The sequence below is a fragment of the Magnolia sinica genome, chromosome 2 (assembly GCF_029962835.1).
Source record: "Magnolia sinica isolate HGM2019 chromosome 2, MsV1, whole genome shotgun sequence".
NCBI classification, from domain to species: domain Eukaryota; kingdom Viridiplantae; phylum Streptophyta; class Magnoliopsida; order Magnoliales; family Magnoliaceae; genus Magnolia; species Magnolia sinica.
The window spans coordinates 86,361,111-86,371,133 of NC_080574.1; the positions used below are offsets into that span (position 1 = coordinate 86,361,111).

General features: G+C 38.3%; 1 non-coding gene across 1 annotated transcript; it reads right to left on the minus strand.

Moving 5' to 3' along the window:
* Window positions 1–5,749: 5,749 nt before the first annotated feature.
* Window positions 5,750–5,856, minus strand: LOC131238231 (small nucleolar RNA R71). Its single transcript, XR_009167638.1, has one exon. It is a non-coding gene; the product is annotated as a small nucleolar RNA R71 (small nucleolar RNA).
* Window positions 5,857–10,023: the final 4,167 nt, after the last annotated feature.

The window sequence follows — 10,023 nt, forward strand, 5'->3', positions numbered from 1 at the left end:
CAAGTCGTTAATTGAGTTACATAAAGTAGATTAATTGATACAACACAAACTATTAGGCTCCCCTTAAACAATTCCTGGGACTCCTTAGGATCAGGTCGATCATAGCTGATAAAGATCTGATTGTCGGTTCATCAAGGGTCATCAATTATTATTAGTTAAGAGCATAAATCAAGTTATAAGGCCACCAAAATGTTATATCAGCCTCATTCTTGGATTCATGGCCTTACATGGACCAATGGAACGAATGGTCCGCATGGATCACATTTGAAACCCATCCAACCATCAGGTTATAAAATCAATCCTTAGGTTGTAATTTGACAGCCCTAGAAACTGCTAAAATCGTCCAATGTGGACTGTGGAAGACTCTGACAGTAAATCATCGTAACATTTGGACCCAACTTACCATATCCACCATTCATCGAGTTTATGGCATCTTGTTCAATGATCAAGCGTTAGATCGTGTGAATCTGAGTACTTGATGGTAACACTAACTGATCATGTGCACCTAGACTAGGTTGGAGTCCTTTTAGGACCGTTGATCATTGACAGTGAGTCAATTTGACCGTTAGACTCCCTTTAAAATGGACTAGGATCCTATACGAGCCTTGAAGATTAGATTTAAAGATGATCTAACCGTCGAGTTGATGGAAACCCCCAAATAAGACTTAAGAGTCATGTAGTGAGGCTCACTTGTGGTTTAGATATACCCCATCCCTGCTTAAGTGTCCCATAACATGGTTAAAATAAAATAAAATGATTTATAATAAAGTAACTAAAATTATATCTTTCAGGTAGTAAAATTCACAGTAGAAACATATAGATAGGGTCATTTTAACCGTTGATGTTCGATTTGGGATTAATCTGACCACCAGAGCAATGATAACTGTTAGTTAAAGGTAAAGATTTGGTTGGCATGGCCCACTTAAGCCCCGAATCTGCTTCGTACTTTGTGCTGGGCGCTAATTCGAGTCAATAAAATAGATGGATGGAGTGGATCCATCGAAAACCCTATTTGGACCACACTTTCGAAGTCACAAGTGCACTAGGAGGCGTGCACCTAATGTGCACTTAGATAAGAAGCTCGGTCAAATGGCATTGACCCGAAATTCCCTTAAAAAGAGAGATTTCTCTCTCCCTTTGGTTTTTGACAGCAGAAGGATGAATTCTGTTTCCTTGATCAGTGGCCCACTTACACAAGCCGTTAAGATGATCTGAACCGTCCATCAGGTGCGGATGATCCCTTTGACCAAACCCTACATAACCTCACGCTTGGGAACACGTGTGCATGCACACAATTCTGTGGAAACTGGTCCTACAAACAAAATGTTTCCAAAAATGAAAACTGTCTCCGCCATGCCAAGCTGGCAATCCACGTGTTCTCTCTCCTTTCCAATCCTAGCCCTTCAAAGCCAGGTTTTTAGAAAAGAAAGAGAATGAGAGAGAGGGAACAGTCGTGGGTGCGCTGACACAATCTCAGCCGCCCGTCCACAACTAAAAGCTCCTCCAAATACATCTAAGCCATCCATTCCAACACCCTCATATTCATGGAAACCCTAAAAAGCATGCCAATGACGCTGCCATTTGCTATTCTTGCTGCAACACAAAGAAAAACGACCGTTTTCTTCTCCTTTCGAACCCACCAACCTAGCTCCAATAAACCTTCAAAATTTCATGTCCACAAGCTCCATTGAGCTAAACTAGGCCACCCAATGCCTCCAGATCAAAAGAAGAAGCTCCCGTTTACAATCTGCCAATAGAGCCGGAACTCCTTCCTCGACTGTTGTCACGCTGCACCACGTCTAGATGCTGTCGAGTTGGGTTGATTTGACTCGACGACGAGTCCGGACTGAGTTGATGGATGCTGCAGAGAAGAGGAAGAAAGAAGAAGAAAGAAAAAGGAGAGGGAGTAGGGGCTGTTGCATAGCACCGAGCTGCTGGGTGCCGCACTACACTAACCCGACCGAGTTCAGTTTAGGTTGGTGTTCTCGCTGAGCAGGGTTGAAAGAAGAAAAGAAGTAAGAAGAAAGGAGAATATGATATCGATTCTTCCATCAATTCCTCGAGAGTTTTATCTAGAGATCTATTGGTTGCTGGACACAAGATGTCCTCATTCGATGATATCGAGTTCATTCCGAGGACATCGATAACAGGTGTCTGATCATATCGAGGTGATCTCAATAGATCGACAAAAGCTGAAAACTTAGAAATTTTCCTAATCTGCAAAATAGTTTTCATACTTTAAACCCTATGTTATTCTATCCATTTTAAAGGGTTTTATATACCTGGGTGTTTTGGGACATGGGATGTGAGTCTAAGTTTACCTTTGATGAGTTCGGAACACACATCCAGTTGAGGCAGACGCTTGAATGATCTTCCTATGGGGCTCACTTGACTTGCTGACTCAACACTCACGCTAATTGACAAACCAAGGTATTTTCATCATGGGCATTGCATGCTTATATCTTTTACATTGAGGAGAATGTAGATTTTAAGTTGGGGGTGTGGATTAGGCAAGCAAATCAGTGTTTTCTTAGTCTTTGAGCAAAAATTGTGAAATTGTTTTTAAAAATTTTGTAAATTCAAGTGATTTTGAAGTTCATCCATGATTAAGAAGTTTAAGATACTTAATGTTGGTAATTTATGACTCTTGGATTCAATTACTTGTTAGATTTCATAGTTAAGTTCGACTTATTAATCCATGATTAGAAATTTCCAACATTGATTGAGTCATGATTTCACATGTCACATATAGTTTATGCATTAACGTTTCAGTTTGATATTGAATTGTTCACTTGGTGATTGTTAAGCATGGAAGGAACCAACCTGGGGAATTTGTCCATCATGTTCAAATGAAAAAAAAAATGAAGATACCCAGCTAAAAAAACAGTTGTCGTCGAAAACGGCTACCTATTAAAGATCTTTAAAAAGATTAACATAGTGTGAAAGCCATCAATGGAAAAATCAAAAGCTGAAAGAATAAAAAGGTTGAATTGTAAGGCAAGTTTTGGTTATCCTGTATGCCCTTTTGATTATCAATGTTATCATGAAAATTGAAAATTGGACCTTTTATAAGGCTTCACTATACACCCATGGAACTCAATTTTAGGATTGTTCTAATTGGAGAATTAATGTTTGAACTGAACTATGAGATTTACCGTGCTAGAATTTAGGAGGAAATACTGCTCAATATTAATGTATCCTAAATTTCTGTGAAATGGATTGTCTTTAGAACCGCTTGAGCTTATAAAAATTGTCCCGTGGTTCTAGAAATATTTCTCGCATACTTTGCTTGGGACTAGCAAAATGCTAGTTGGGAATTGTATTGAGGGTCAAATATTGCATATTAGACCCTATTTATTACTTGGTTTTATGAACATGATAATTCTTAATGTCCTATTTTACTCATGTTTGCGTTGCAAGGTGAATTTAAGAGCTTGGATTGAAAAGAATGCTAAAAGCATGGATTTAACGCTCAAGAATCACCCAGCCAAAGATTAGATGCTAGAAAACTAAGAATGAAGAATTCACATGCCAAAAATCCAAGAAAACCAAATCAAGAATGAAGAGAATCGAAGTTTTGAAGTGAATTTGCATAATCCTCGAGTAGTCCTGGCTCCTGCTCGACTAGTCCTGGCCTTGCTCGACCGGTCGAGGATTCCTCGACTCGAACTCCAGCGAAAAAATCATCTAAAATCAGGTGATCCTCGACCAATCGAAGGTGACCCTCGACTAGTCAAGGGATGTCCTTGACCAGTCCTGGGTTACGCAGACAGCACACAAAGTGCAAAAATTTAAAGCGGTTTCTGGAATTTTCCAACTCAGTGCAAAAGTTTGAGTTGCAAAACTATAAATAGGGGTCCTTAAGATATTCTCAGGCATTTTCTAGGATTTGAGGAGTGGAGGAAAAGCATGGAGAAGCTGTCGCCAAGAGTTTTTCTTCCCTTCCCTTAGTAGCTTTTATGCTTTTCTTAAGAGTTCTTAGTTCAATCATGTTTATGGTTGGCTAAACCTCTTAGCTAGGGCTAAGAGGTGAAGCTTATAGTGTGATTAGAATGTTTTTTTTCTTTTGATTCATGTTTTATTAAACTCTCTTGGATTCTAGTTTGATTAAGAAGGAATATTTTTAGTTTTTAATGGTTTGTTATGACAAATTACAATAGATCTGCGATGGCTTAAGATATCTTTTTTCTTGAATTGAGATTGTGAAATTAGGAAATCCTATTATTCACCATCGTCCTTTGGGAATGGTAGGATGATAGAATCCTTCTAACCTTCACAATTCTCTTATGATTGGTTGTCGGATTGGTAAATCTTGTTGTTTGCATTGTCTCCTGCGCATGGTTAGGTGATGGAATCTCTTCCAAATCCTCACAACTCTCATCCATTGATGATTAGATCCATGAGAAGTTTAGAGATCTGACAAATCTCTTTGTCCTTGAATTAAGCAAAGTAGCATCCTGAGAACCTACAAGTGGATCCTTGGAAACCTTAATTTCCCACCTTTGAATTCTTTCAGTTTTTCATTAAATCTCTCACAATTACACTTTATACTTCCAGATTTAGGTTTTCATCTTTTTCTAGTTCTAGTTCTAGTTACTTTCAGAAGACACATAAGTTTGGTCCCTGTGGATTCGACCTCGGTCTTATTGAGATTATTACTACATCGCGACCCTACACTTGGGGTTGTGAACAAGTTTTTGGTGTCGTTGATGGGGATTAATGGTTATGTTTTTCTGAGATTAGTTAGTTTTAGAATTAGGTTAAGATTCGGGTTTTTCTATTTTCTACTTTTAGATTAGGGTTTGTTTTCTGTTTTTAGAAACTTTCTAATTCTAGGATTTCTTTTATTTTTATAAACTAACTTACTTTCTATTTTTAGGTTTAGAACTTTCCTAATCAGTTTTTAGAAACTTTCTATTTTCTATTTTTAGAAACTTTCCTTCTTTATTTTTAGAAAATAGTTTACTTTCAATTTTTATTTTTAAGAACTTTCTAATTTTATAATTTCTATTTTTAGAAACTGACTTGTTTTATTTTGTTTTGCAGGATTTTAATTAAGAACTTCTAATTTGGTAACTTCTTTCCAACTCCCTCTCTCTTTCTATTTATAAACTTCTTTTTCATTTCTCTCTTTTAGGTTTAGGTTAGAATTTGAAATTGAGGGCTAAGAGTGTTTCACGCCCAAGTGGGTTTGTGACAACACTCAATGTCTTTTGAGTGGAAGGAGGATTGGTTGATGGGTTATCTATCCATCACAGGATTAGACACCACTCGAGATCCTCAGAGTTAATGAGGTTATGGCTGCAAATTAACCGGTCGATCAAACAGGGAGACAACCTCACCCTCGGGTTAAGGAAGTCCAGGATGAGAATGAGGTGCATCAAGCACCCCCGCCTCATACTTTGCAAGACTATTTACAACCGGCGGGGGTGAGCACACCCTCATGCATGGTTTTTCTAGAAAATATGGGATATATGGATATCAAGCAAGGGGTAATCCAATTCCTTTCAAAATTTCATGGACTTGAATCTGAAAGTCCATATCTACACTTAAAAGAGTTTGACGAGATCATAACCACTTTATATTTTCCTAACGTGTCTGCGGACATGGTTAGACTGAAACTCTTTCCCTTTTCTTTGAAAGAGAAAGCTAAGATGTGGTTGCATTCACTACATCCCAGATCTATTGGCACATGAAATGACATGATAAGGGAGTTCATAAAGAATTTTTTTCACATCATAAAACGAACACCCTTAGAAATTCAATCATAAACTCTTCCCAAAATAAGGATGAAACATTCTTCCAATGTTGGGAGCGGTTCAAGGATCTTGCCAGTTCATGCCCACAACACGGTTTTGAAACGTGGAGCATTACACACTTTTTCTATGATGGAATGACATCTTCCATGCATCAATTGATTGAGAAAATGTGCAATGGGGAATTCATGAATAAAAACGTCGATGATGTGTGGGACTACTTCAATAGACTTGCTGAAAATGTACAATAATGTAACACTTACCCAAAATCAAGTACCACTTCTAGGCCCACTCAATCAAAGGAGAGGGGTGGATTATACCTTTTGAAAGAGGACGATGATATTAATGCTAAAGTGTCTAATCTCATAAGGAAATTCAAGGCCATGCAACTAAAGAAGGATAAGGTTAAGGAAACTGTTTGTGGTATTTGTGCTTGCAACATTCACACAACTAAAAATTGTCCAACAATACCTGCCTTTTAAGAGGTGTTGAATGAGCAATCTAATGTCGTGAATAATTATCAAAGACTTTTCAATGGACCTACCTCTAATACATACAATCTTATTTGGAGAAATCATCCAAACTTCAGTTGGAGGAATGGATAAACTGCTACCCCTTAAGGTTTCTTTAATCAAATTCCAAATCAAGTGAAACCTCAAGAGGATCCGGTTCAAAAACATATTCGAGACCAAGAGCTACTTAGCCAATTATATCAGCATTCAAAACGCTTGCATCATTTATTCAAAGGATAGAGTCGCACTTAACAATTGGAGGAAAGGGGACGATTCCTGCTTAACCTCTCCCCAATCCCAAACCGCAATATAAGATAAGTGATCCAAGCTCTTCAAATCAGATGGAGCAAGCTAAATCTATCACCACTCTTAAGAGTGGGAAGACTATTGACAAAACTATTCCGATTAGGGCTGAAAAGCCTAAGGACCCGGAAGAGGACAACAATGATAAACCTAACATTGCTCCACAAGACTTAGAACCGGAACTTCAAGGAAAGTCAATTGCCCCATTCCCCCAACGGTTGGTTGTACCAAAATCTCTCTCTAACTCTCAGGACATTCTAGAGGTTTTGAAATAAGTGAAGGTCAACATCCCTCTACTGGATGTGGTTAAACAAATACCTTCATATGCCAAATTTCTAAAAGACTTGTGTACAACCAAAAGATAAAAAAATATTCAAAAGAAAATCTTCTTAACTGAAAATTTGAGTGCCATCCTAAAGCAAGATGTGCCACAAAAATACAAAGATCCCGGTAGCCCAACCGTCGCTTGTGTAATTGGGAACTACTGGATTGAGTACGCACTTCTTTACTTGGGAGCGAGTGTAAACCTGATTCCTTATTCGGTCTAAGAATAACTAGGTTTGGGTGAATTGAAACCCACTTGAACTACATTACAACTTGTCGATCGCTCAGTTCATGTACCAAGAGGGATAATCGAGGATGTGTTGGTCCAGGTTGATAGATTCTATAACCGAGTAGATTTTATCATCTTGGATACTCAACCCATCATGGACATGAGCACTTAAATTCCCGTCATTCTTTGTCGACCATTCCTTGCCACACTTCAAACACAATCATTAATTGCAGGAATGGAGTCATGAGTATGTCTTTCGGGAATATGATATTGGAGTTGAATATTTTTTTCAACACAGGCAAACAGTTAGAGGATGAAGACGATTTCCACGATATTAACCTAATTGATTCTTTCGTGGAAGATAGACTACTTCTGACCTTATCCTCTGACCCTTTAGAGACGTGCTTGGCCCACTCCCATGATTTATATGATGATATGATTAAGGAGACGGGTGTTATGCTTGATGATGTGCCAGTACTTGAAGTTAACCAGTGGAGGCCACAATTTGAAAAATTGCCCCAAACTGATGTAGTGCCTCTACCGTCTAGCTTCAAGACACCGAAGCTTGACCTAAAACCTTTGCCCACTAATCTTGAACAGATTTACTTAGGTCAAGAAGAGACATACCCAGTGGTGATTTCATCCTACCTTGAGAAAAAATAAGTGAGTATGCTCATTTCTACTCTCGAAAAAGATAAAGGAGTTATTGGGCATATCATCACAGATCTCGATGTAGTGAATGAACTCCTTTCAACTGAATGTTTCGACTCTTTAGAAGATTGCCCAGTGCACTTTGTAGATATAAACAATCCCATGATATAAGACATAGTGGATGCATGACCAGGCAATACCTCGGTAGTTGTCACGGACCGAGAGAACCCTTATTTTGAAGCCCCTCCTTCCCTAGACCCTGAATGTGTACCATTAAAGGAGGAGCTAGAAATTGAACCAAAATTTAGAACTTCGGAATGTGTTGAGGGTACATCATCTGTTAAGAATTTCTCTGAATTTTATTTACTTGTAGTATCTAATTCACCATGGGGTACTAACTCTAAAACTTTCTCTGTCACAGGTGAATCATATATACTTTGGACACCTTAGGAGATTAAAAGGAAACCTTATGCTGAGGTACATAAGTTTCTCTAGACATTCATGCACCGGGGTATCTAAGCCTATTGCAAAAAGGGCTTTTGGATGATCTTGTTGAGAAACCTACTGATAAATTTATCAAGATATTGGTCGGAGGAGGAACCATGTGGCATGACTGAGTAGCTTTTCCCTCGCATTCCAAGTTTAAGATTATTTTATTACTTTCATAGAACTATGATAGTTTGCATATCATCTGTTTTAGTCATTGGCTAACCCATCTACACTTTAAGACACTTGGAAAAGCCTCTAAATTCGTTCTTTAGGTACTACCTTTCCATCACTTCTCCTTTACTTTCATGGTCTCATGTGAAATTGCGATGACCGCTTTAGTAGAAGTAGGAATAGGTCAAAGTGTCCTGGAGGGGGGGTGAATATGACTTTTATAAAATTTTACAAAAATTTAAAATCATATTACCGTTATCTTGATCTAATATGCAAATGTCAAGATATCATCAATTTAACTCTAATGGTTTCCAAACCTATTAGAGGATCTAATCACTAGACTAAGCAGAATCTAAACAATATATAACCTTAGTCTGAGATGGATTGAATGGTTGACTATGTGTGGAATGTGATACTTATCAGTTCTAAATAATCATGTCATCATGTATCATGTGAACATCTAAAGTAAACATAGAAAAGTAAAGCAAAAACAATCCCAAACACATTCATTTATAGTGGTTCGGCTTGCCTACTCCACTCCCGGTGGATGCACTCAACCCTTTAGTGTAGCGAATTTCACTAACGGAGGTTTTAAATCAGGTTCACCTCTAACCTTCACAACCTACACAAGGTCGACTCTGGGACTTACACAAGGAACCTAGACATGTCTCCACGAGACACAAGTTTATGCCCACACATAGGAGCAAGGCTCAACACACAGCACCCAGGTTTTATGCTCTACACACAAGCAATGGATCCACACAAGTAACCTAGGGTTTTAGGCCACATAGGCTAAGCATCCACACAAGGAACCTAGGGTTTTCAGCCATACAGTGTAACGCCCCGAAAATCGGGGGTCGAGCAAAGCTCAACTTTCGAGTTGCAATGCATCGCTTATACAACATAGATAATGATGATTAAATGTTGTCCATATTAGTGCATTAAACATGAGTGAGATTACACCAAAATAGCATATCATACTCCAGAGTTACTTAAATTGAGCAAGTAGAAGACTAAGATGAACATATAAAGTATGTAAGTGTTTATCAATCCCCAGAGTATAAGTATGTTACCAGGCTAAATAAATATAAGTGTTTGTTCCAAAATTTATAAAAGATCAAAATGTAATTGTCCAACTAATCTATGTAACCCTGTAATCCCGTTGAATTAGAACAAGGTCTACAAAGACCCATCTGATAGCTGAATATAGGAGAATTCCTCCTCCTCATCTATGAAGTCTGGCTCCATCACATAAGCCTCACCATAATCTGCATCTAAAACAAAGTCTGGTTGGTGTTTTAAAACACTATCCTAGAGTTGGACTGAGTGATCAACTCAGTGGTACTATAAGGTAAAGGTTAAAATGGTATAAATTCAGTCAAGCAGTAATGATAAAGCAATACAATATGCATATCTAAGTACTCTTGTTAATGCAGGAATGATATGAGTAATGATGCATGCCCTCACCTGCACTCCCTTAGCGACATCATCTCACGATTGCGCATGGAAAACTCCCTAAACGTGCGCTTCCTTGCCAAAGCACATGCAATGTGGTGCATGGTCATGTTAGCCAAGTAATTTATTAGGC